The sequence below is a fragment of the Pseudopipra pipra genome, chromosome 4 (assembly GCF_036250125.1).
Source record: "Pseudopipra pipra isolate bDixPip1 chromosome 4, bDixPip1.hap1, whole genome shotgun sequence".
NCBI classification, from domain to species: Eukaryota; Metazoa; Chordata; class Aves; order Passeriformes; family Pipridae; genus Pseudopipra; species Pseudopipra pipra.
Genome location: NC_087552.1, coordinates 42,666,876 through 42,677,226, shown reverse-complemented (window position 1 = coordinate 42,677,226; position 10,351 = coordinate 42,666,876). Strand labels below are relative to the sequence as shown.

Sequence of the window (10,351 nt, the reverse complement as noted above, 5' to 3'; positions counted from 1 at the left end):
CAAATGTTGATCCTCAAATACAGCCACATCTGTGAGGCAGTGTCCCTGAACAGCGGGATCTGATGGATGAGTCACAGCAAAGACCTGCTGGTTTCCTCATTAGCCCTGCCTACTCTCAGGACTGATCTCTCTCACAGGTAATTTTAAGCAGCCATCCTGCTGCTCACTTGCCTCTTCCTTTTGCCTCGGCTTGTCAGGATTAGACAGTTTAACCAGTGACCCCAGTTGTCATCAATCTCAATATTGAATGCACCAAGATAATACAGGCAATTCTCTGCTCTGTGAAGACAGGCATTTATGAAGTATTTGTGAAACCATTTTAGCTAAAGAAGACAGACAGCTCTATTTCATGCCTAATATTGCCTGACAGGTGTGGACACACCCTGGGATAACTCTCTTGTCATCCTGACTAGAAGGTCAAGAGTCTACATTTGACAGAGAGAATTGCCTTTGGCACTCTGACAAAAAAATGAAAACACAGCAGCATCCAGAAAAAAAAAAGCAACAAACCCCTTTGTAAACCAGATGTGCCAGATTTAACATTTCCCAGAGCTTAATTCCTTTTAAATTTTGTAGCTCCTCTTTGAAGATTATCCATGGCTAAACCAGAAAGTTTAGTTTTTGTTCTTCTATTAGCCATTATCAGCTTACTGTTTTAAACATCTCAGGCATGGCAGGCATTGGCTCTCTCTCCACTACACTCCTCTTTTCTCCTTTCCTCCCCATCCAGCAACACCCATCTCCTTCTCCTTCTTCTCTCCTCCTCTCCCCTCCCTTCATTTTCATGCTTTCCCTGGGGATCTCTATGGAATACCACCCTGTGTTTCCCTGCCATGTCCGGAATGTATCAGAATTCCACTGTGGAAGAAGAGAGAAGGGGCTGGCCTCGGTAACAACAGCAGCACTGCTCTGACCCCTTTGTGGCTTTAGGAGGAGACCCCAGTCCCACCAGGTTAAGAAGGGTGGGCTCCAACAGAAAGTTCACCAAAAGCTTGAGAGATCAGTAGTGGGGCTGTAAGACATATCAGGAAATAGTCTAATCTCTTGGGCAGGGCACATTTCAGCGGCTAAATCTGAGCCCACTCCATTGGCACATGTCAGACCCAGGAGCATCATTTCCTGCTGAGGTAGTAAAAACGACTCGTATACAAATTTTGTCTTGATTTTAATGAAAATGAGGTTTTATATTTGTTAACAAAAAGTAGACACATTGTTGCTTCAAATTTGTGCAGAAGAGAGTTACATGTTAATAGCCAAGAATCAGATTATTTCTTTGCAAGGAAGAAGTGGGAATGAGTAATTTTTACCATGGGGTTTATGAGAAGAGCTTTGCCAGTGTATGCAGTAGATTTAGAAAAAAAATACTTAGGCTTTTCCTTCTCTTTTCCATAGCAAATGCTGCAAGTTACAGAACCCAATAGCCAGCTTTTGCACTGCTGCTTCCACACTGAAAGGGCACATTCAGAGATGCTGCAGCAATCAGCCATGGTCAGCCCACACTTGTGGTCCTTTTTGAGGCCAACCTACTGCTGCTCTCAAAGGCTGTATGGTTTCCAGGAGGTTCACACCAATCCAGTCAGTGGAAGGGGGAAAGAGAGAGGAAACCTCAGTGTTTCCTTGCTTTCTTTTTAGTTCATGCTGCCTTGTCATACAAAACACTCGAGGCAGTGTAACTGGAAAGACCTCTGTGGAGAACAGAGCTGGAGGTAACCCTGCTCCGACTGGCTTGTGGCTGTGGAAATCCAGCTTCAGGTGGTGTCACTGGATGGTGCTGTACGGAAGGTTGCAGGAGCAGTTGGGTTTGCTGCTAATCTGAGGCTCAACAGCTTTTGTTTTCAAACTCATGATCTTTCTTTTAGACATGCAGAGCAATGTGCACGGAGTCTGTGGGCATCTGCAGGGCTCGGGCAGCAAGTCCTGTGTCTTGCCCCACATTCCCAGCTGTGGGCAGCCTTGGGGGAAACCTGAAAGCACAGAGGAGTACAGGTGACAGCAGAGCACAAATGGGCACACCCAGCACTCACTGAAAACCAGGGACAGAAGAAGTTTTTTTGACAATGACCTGGCAAACCCACTATTCCACCAATGCTGCTTTAGGTAGTCCTTGCAGTTTGCTCTCCATTCCAATAACCTCCTCTTCTCCAGGGCCAAAGAATAAGAATTGAAGAAAAGAGATGTCACACAGGCCAGAGTAAAGAGGGAATGGCTGAGTCATCCCTCTTCTTGGGGGTCAAAGTTCCAAGAAAGACATCTCCAGGCTCCAAAGTGGGCAGCAGTACTTCACAGCTGGGGGTCCTCACACATCCTTGTCCTCATAGTCCCTTTCCCAGTCCACTTTCCATGGCCTGTCAGGATTTTATTTCACACTGTTTAACCATTACAGCCCCCAGCATTCAGTTTTTCCCATAGTGCTGCATTAATCTTTCAATAGATCTGGTCCTTTATTCACCATTTAAGAAGATTTGTGAGCATTTTACTGCTCTTGTTTTACAAAAACGTCCCTCTTTGTGCTGAGGTGAGATTATTTGCACTGGATCCCTGTGCAGTTCTGGGAGAGAGGTGTAGATTCCTGCCTGGGAGCACAGCAGATTCTCGCCAGATTCAACTGGCAACATGCATACCAATCAAGGAGAGCACTGCTTTATAGCATGGGCATTCTCCACCCTGTGTCCAGTTCTGGGTTGTACTGTGGCCATGGCTGCGTGTCTTGGCAGTGCAGGTGTATTCCTGATGTGTGTGAAGCATTGCCATGGACAGGCAGGACAGAGTCTCTTGCCCACAGGCAATCTTGATGGCAAGAGAGATATGTAAGTCCTGCAGAGCTGGTCTTCAGCAGCACCTGGTCACCCCTTCATCAGTCAGCCCTTCTCAGCAGAACTGCAGGCTGTAGCTGTCGCATTCAGACCCTATCATGGCTTAGGTTGAGGAGGAGCTGGGGTTCATCCCTGCAAAGGGTCTGGGAAAGCAAGATTTGTGTAAGTTTTGAGGGCTTTTCTTTCTAGAAGTAGCTATACAAAATCAATCGCTGGTGTGCATATACCCGTAGGAGACTTCATAACAGCAACATCCCTGCAATGTTCCCCCTCCTTCCAACAACGATGGAAACTGTGGCTCCAGGACACAGCAAGCACAGGATGTAGCTCACCACGCAGGACCTGCCTGCTGTTCACCACACGACCAGATCGTGCTCTTGGTGCTAGTTGCCTTTCCAAGACAAAGGCAATGAAAGTACACAGCTGATTTTGAGATACCATGTGGTCACTAAAATATAATTTCATTATTTTTTAAATTATCAGTAGAACAGGTGAAGGGCCAGTACAACACCAGAGCAGCCGCAGAGGGTGGGGAGGGCGTGTCTTGGCTCTGCCAGCTGCAGGTTGGCATGACTTCCAGCACCAACCCAGAGAGCAGACCAAGTGCATTGACGTTACTGTGAGAAAGACAGTCTGCAAACAACAAAAGAAAAATTTAACCAAGTATTTACCAAGTGTCATTAATTCATTGCCAAAGTTGTTTCTCTGAGTCTTAGTAGAATCCAAATGGAAAAGCCCATCCTTTTGTAAATCACCATACTTAATAACCTGCGGCCTCGGCCATGGCTACCCTGGGAACATGTGCTTGGAGAGCACCTGGCAGCTTGCTCTGAGCAGGCAGGAACACAGTCTGCCTTCCAGCCTGTGGGTACAGGGTAGGGGAAACTCCAGGAGATCCCAGTCCTGGTTTGCAGGAGACAGCCATCAGTTTTACAGCTTAAGAAGGCAGGTTACTTGCAGTAAAGCCATGCAGCAGAGTTCAAACAGCCAGCGTTTTTAGATCTCCTCATATGGATAAATTAATAAAACATCAAATTAATTTAGCTAGAAATAGGACAGCAATCACAAGCCAAAGTTTACCACAATGATTTGCATTATAGTAACAAACATGAAGCTTAATCATAGCTGTACATCTCTATTTCCCCACAGAAAATGCTATGCCTTCTTCTCATCATGGGTAACTCATAAGTGGTTGTGCTTGGAAATAATGCTGGTTTTCCCCTACTAATGAAATCCCAGTTTAATCCCACGTGCTCTGTTCAGCAGTGCACATTTCATCCCATGGGGTAACCCTGGCACAAAGAACATTGTGCCAGATTCCCCCAGGTGCAAATGGGCACAGCTCCTTTCCAGTCAGTAGAGTAACCAACCTGATGTTGCTTACATGATGTTTGCTGACTGCAAAGAGCACAGGCTCTCAGGGATGTGTAACTAACTCAGGAATCAGAAAAACATTTCTGTTAAAATTAGCTGGGGTACTCAGTAGTATCTGGCTGAGGGGGATAAGAGCATTCCTTTCTCACTACATAAAAACTTCTTCACTGAATTCATTAATCATTCTTATCAGCATCCCTTTTGTTCCTGGGCTATAAGACTATTTGAACTAAAAGCTTCTCAAGTCCAAATCCATTCCAAGTGATGAGTATCTTCAAGGTCATAAATTAACACAAGCAATTGCTACATTCTGCTCTTCAGTGGAGGAGAAGTGACCCCGAGAGAGAGAGAGAGAGAATAACATTTGTCTGACCTCTTTACAACCTCCTAGGCAGGTAAAGATCTTATAAACAGGTAATTTAGTAGCAGATAGAGAAAAATTAGCATTTTCCTTGTTATAAAGAGGGTGGTGGTTGAAAACCAAACTAAAATATCTTTGCTTTTTAGCCTCCTAATGTTGGCCCACAGAGAAACCATTGTACGGAAAACCAACTAGTGAGCATTCTGATATCTTCAAGTGCATTTCTAATTTCCTTTATCTGTGATTATCATATACATTTTGATATTTACTGCAGCTGTTTGTTCTGTCACTTGTGGACTATTTTGAGAGAGCAATTCATTACTGAGCACATATGCCCAAGTATCAAGCTTCCAGGATATGCTGAGGTGGGATTCCTTGATGTCAGTTATGAAACGGAGGATATATGTATCACTATACATACATGTATATATATGTACATGTGTGCTTATGCCAGGCTTACAGCTAGTGAGACTGGAGGGATGGGGTACTGGCTGCTGTGAAGCAGTTACATGGTTCTACTCACATTTTAGGGCTGAAACAGGCATTTGGAATGCCCCTGGCTGAGGGTGCAAGGCAGCCACCCCTACCAAAAACAGGTGGCAAGAAGATTTCCACGATGACATCATGAAATCAAACCGTGAAGAAAAATCAGGCTAAGTTCATCCCATGCTGCAGGCTAACGGAGTATCTTCACAGTGGGACAGAGAACTGAAATATAAGGGGGTTTATCCTCATTTAGATATTCACTGTTGTTTTACTGCAATTTATTTATTTCACTGGTATACATAGGTGTGTGTACAAACACGTATGCACATATAAAAGCTAGATAAAGAGAACCACCTGGATTCCATACATTTCATATAATTACTTATTAAAATAGTTTGGGAAATGAATAACTGAAATACTGGTTCGCAAAAAAAAAGTGAAAAACCCAAATATTTTTACAAGTTCAAGCTTTTCCATTACCTACTTTAAAATATTAAAAACCCCACAGTAATTGCTAAAGAGTGCAGATAAGACAGAAAAGCGAAACTTTTGTATGCAAAATGGTTTACATGGAGAAAGCACGTGCACACTCCAAAGTAAAAACACTGTTTTAGAAAGATTAATTGGAATTTCAGCCTCAAGGTCAGCTTTGAATATCCCAATGGAATCAGATACTTCTTATCAACTCCTAAATGCAGGCAAAAAAATGTCAGCTACATGTTTTAATTTACTTTCTAGGGATAAATTTCCAGCTCACAGATCTTCCCATCCCACTGGCAAGTTCAGACAATGGTAACCAGCATGCATACTTAACATAGTTTTGCATTAATACAACACATCCTATAAGCATAGCCATACAAACTTTCTTGCCTTTTCACAGTATCATGTTACCCAGCAAGTCATCTAGAGATTTGGCAAGGAAATTTTCTTAAAAAAAACTAGAATAAAATATTTCCATTCTTTTCAGGTGGGGGAAGTTATACTATCTTGGATAAATCTTTGGGGTATTTTAAAGTTCTATTTAAATACATAAATACCTGGGTTTACTTATCCAACACTTGCCATCTCTTTGGCAGAAAAATTGCAACACTGAGACATGTAGAGTTTTATTTTTCTAAAATCTCGCTCATTCCTATTAGTACTTGCAACATATATTCCTTACTCACCTCCCCCCAGATTAAAACTGTTTCTATCAAGGTTCACAAAGGCTGCTGTCTCCACATCTAGTCCTGCTGCTCTGCCCAGTCACAGTGCCCACCAGTTTCTGCAGGATAAACAAAGACAAGTCTCAGAGCTGTGTTACGATTGGAAACTTTTATGAGTCCTGCACCACACCTCGGTATTTCCACAGCAAGAGGGTGCATATGCACTCTCCTATGTGGGGCAATGCCAAGAAGTATTCTTTCCTAGTCCGAGGCTAAGGGAATTATCTCAGAGCAGGCTTTAATCACGGAAATCCATGGGCACAATCTCATAGGAGGTCCCAACACAATCTGCTGTAGAAACAAAGTAAGGGTTTTCCCAGGAGTGCTTTGTCCTGAACAAACAGAAAGCTAAGGCATGTCTGGTGTCTGAGATGCCAAGGACATTTCAGCCATAGAGTTCTGGGGTCTACGATAGGCAGCAGACCAATTAGTTCCCTGACTAATTGCAGAAGTTAGAGTTCATTCTAGAGGAAACTTGCAGAGCTTTTTGAGAAAAAATTTATTAAGAAACACAATAACATAAGGAGATCAAACAGACAGTCACAGTGACTCCTGAAAGCCAGTACCTATTTGCACAGACAAATGAGCAAGCAGGAAGGTCACTGCCTGAGTGTGAATCACAGAATCACAGATTATGCCGAGTTGGAAGGGACCCACAAGGATAATTAAGTCCAGCCCTTAGCCCTGCATGGGACCATCCCCAAGAGTCACACCATGTGCCCAAGAGTATCATCCAAATGCTTCTTGAACTTTCAGGCTTGTGCTCCCACTTCTCTGGGGAACCTGTTCCAGTGCCCAACCACCCTCTGGGGGAAGAACCTCTTTCTCATATCCAACCTGAACCTCTACTGACACAACTTCAGGCCACTTGAAGGGAACCTTCAAGCAATCTTCTTGAAAAGCAGAGAGCTCACTCCTGTTGAGCCCTCTCTGCCTGGAAGGGGAAAGGCAGTCAGTCCCAGTCTGCATGGATGGCATCCTTGCCAGTAGAGAGAGATAGCTGATACCCAAAGGCAGAGCAGAACAGCTGGGATAAGTTTTGACCAGTTTGCATAATTCGGGAGCAGTCTGTATCTATGTTACCTGAAGTCACCTCTGCGTGTTTTTACAAAGCACACAGGTGTAGCCCAGCATGCTAGCCCTTAAATTTAGCAGGATTAAACAGGTCCTAGGTGGCATTTAACACTCCCACTAGGTTTGTTCATCCCTAGGTTTTACTCTAGCAGAAACCTCAAAGCAGATGAAACTGTTTTTCCTTTTATCTAGTTTATCATACTGCAGTACTCAGAACCAGCCCTGCAGAGAGCTCTAAAGAACCTATTCTCCAAAATTATTTTACACATTGCATAATCTTATTTTGTGAACTGTCTTTAAGCACTACAATTAATTGGGATATACATTATTTTTTATCAACAACACAACTCACAGCTACTCATCAACCATGGTCCTTGTGAGGTAATGTGCTGGTTTAAAGGTAAACCAGCAGGGGAAATGAACTCAACTCAAAAGAGAGATTATAAGTCAGAATAACAATTTAATAAAATAATACAATAAATATGATTATACAGACAAACAATTGGTTTTAACCCACAAAACCCAAATGTATAACCCAGCACCCTGGGGCATGAACAGAGTGGTGTTCTTTGGGCCCCCTGAGTCCAAAGGAAAAGGAGAGGGGAAAACCTGTTGGTGAGAGTGCTGTTGCAGTCTGGTCGAGGGTGGTGGTTGCAGTCTGGTCGAGGGTGGTGGTTGCAGTCCAGTCGAGAGTGGTGGTCTGCAGTCTGGTTGAGAGCAGTGATCTGCAGTCTTCCTCTGGATCCCACGAGTGGTTCAAAAGGTCCCAAGACTCCAAGATTATATATCCTCCAGTTCAGGCAGGAATGCTCAGTACCTCCCTCAGGGCGGGGGGGGTTCCTTAATGGGTGTGAGGACAAGAGCAATTCCTATCTCGCAGGCCTCTTAGTTTATAGCCTGAGGAGTCAGGCTCTATGTGCAGATGGTGTAAATGGTTCATTGATAACAGTTTCTGGGAAATGGCATGGAAGGCTATAGAATACACAGTTTTGTGTTACACCCATCCAGTGATGAACTGGTGTAAGCTGTCCTAACTAGGACAGGTAAGAAGTGTTACAATCAGGAACTATTTTACAACCCAGTGTGGTGAGGCAACGGGACAAACCTACAAGGTGAGTAGGAGCTGCCTCAGTAGCCTATCAAGCCAAGTGTCTGTCAGGGCACACCTGATATGCTGAGATGCAAAACACACTGCATAGTCGTCGTGAATCTGAGAAAGCTGAACATACTCAGTCACAAGTCCTGCACAGTTCTCCATCCTCCACTTCGGTTAACCCTGCAACAAGCCTCATCCTTGGAATAAAGCAGAGATTGCTACTCAGCCCTACTTCCCTACTGGGAAGGTAGTTTGGGGTAAGATACCCAAGTTCACCATTGCTCCCCTGAGCCTAACTTCTTCACTGAAATGACATGAAGGAGCAGGAGCTCATTGTTTTTAGAAAATGAAGCAGCAGAGGAAGTTTAAGGGATAAGGTGCTTTTGAGATGTTTTTTTACTTCTTCATATGTAATTAACATAAAGTAACCTCAAACCTGAAGGAGGGTCCTAACTGAAGTGTTCTTACTCAGGAACTACCAATCCCCCAGGTGAAGGTAGAGAAAGCATGAAGAGAAAAAACTAGTTCATTAGGACATGATAAAAGGAAGCTGGTAGAACCTCCAGAGCCCCTGTATAAATCAACAATCTGAGAATACTTCATGCAAGACCCTAAAAATGAATTTGAAATGAAAATCTTTTAATCCTTCACTTTTCCTTAACTTCTTATAAACAGAGTTCAGTGGTTGGAAGCAATGACGAAGGAATAGAGTACTTTCTTTGCTCCAGATTTTGCTGTAGCCAGATCAGATGAGGGGAAATGTCCCATCTCAGTGCACGAGAGGGGAAGCACATGTTCTTCCCCTCTCATGGGCCAAGTAGCACAAAAGGGGAGGAAACGGTAGTGCTGGGGCTAAGTCTCCAGCTCAGCAGCAGTCTGGACATGTTGATCTCAATCTTTTTTCCCTGAGAGCTATTTTTAAATTATTTTTTAAGTAGCTTCTCTTTCTTTGATACTTAATTAGTTCCAATTAAAATAGAGTACATTTAAGTAATATACATTGAAGTTTGATGAGCAATATTCAAAATACAGTAAATAATAAAAAAAATTGCACTTACACTGAAATATATGTGCCCTTTTTATTTCCTTAAGACTTCCAAAGGGATTTGGGTTATGAATCACAAACATTCCCCTCAGCATTAGGGTTTTATGAGTCAGAAAGATAGTAATCATTAATCACTTCTCTAGCATTTTTAACAAGGTGGTTCCTGCTTGCTGAATGTTTTCATTCACATCAGTCATTTACATAGCATAAAAGGTATGCCTAGCACTTTAGAGACAACTAAGACAAAAATCTTTACTTTGTACTGTTTACGGCTATAGTAAGATCACACAAAATAAGAAAAGATTCCCTTTGTGAATGAAAAAAAATAGGAATCGTAACGATGGCAAAGTATTTTTTTTCATGCTGTGAGATATATTTGCATTTCTGTATTTCCATATCATTTTTATATAGTTCCTACCTTTACTACTCACCATTTTAAGCAGGAAGCTATTTAAACACTTCATTTAAGACTTCAATATTATTGTAACCATGAAAGTGTTTTATGCTATCTCCCCTCTGAAAGGAATACAAATCACTGTTTCAGTGTTAGACACTTTTGGGGTTGAGGGAAGGCACCCCAGTTCTCCACCAAACACTTAAAAGACATGCTGATGCAAGTAGTTTAAGAAGCAGTAACGGAGGTGCCAGAGATGCTGTAACCTGACTGGCTACTTAAAAAAAAAAAATATCTGGAAATGAAATACATTTTCCACTCTTAAAAAAAAGAGAGATAAGACACCTATTCCACGACTGCCACTTAGTTCAGTATATTTAAGCAAAGAATAAGGAAGGTTTCATTTCTTTTTCCTAGCACAGTTTATCATTCCCCTTCTTATCCTCCTCTACACAATGAAAAAAACCGTCATAATCTAACTACATCTGCACTCCAAAAAAAAT

General features: G+C 42.6%; 1 long non-coding RNA gene across 1 annotated transcript; it reads right to left on the bottom strand.

Moving 5' to 3' along the window:
• Window positions 1–1,152: 1,152 nt before the first annotated feature.
• On the bottom strand, window positions 1,153–4,473 carry LOC135413223 (uncharacterized). Its single transcript, XR_010430138.1, has 2 exons — window positions 3,485–4,473; window positions 1,153–2,956 (listed from the first exon to the last, which is right to left on the bottom strand). It is a non-coding gene; the product is annotated as an uncharacterized LOC135413223 (long non-coding RNA).
• Window positions 4,474–10,351: the final 5,878 nt, after the last annotated feature.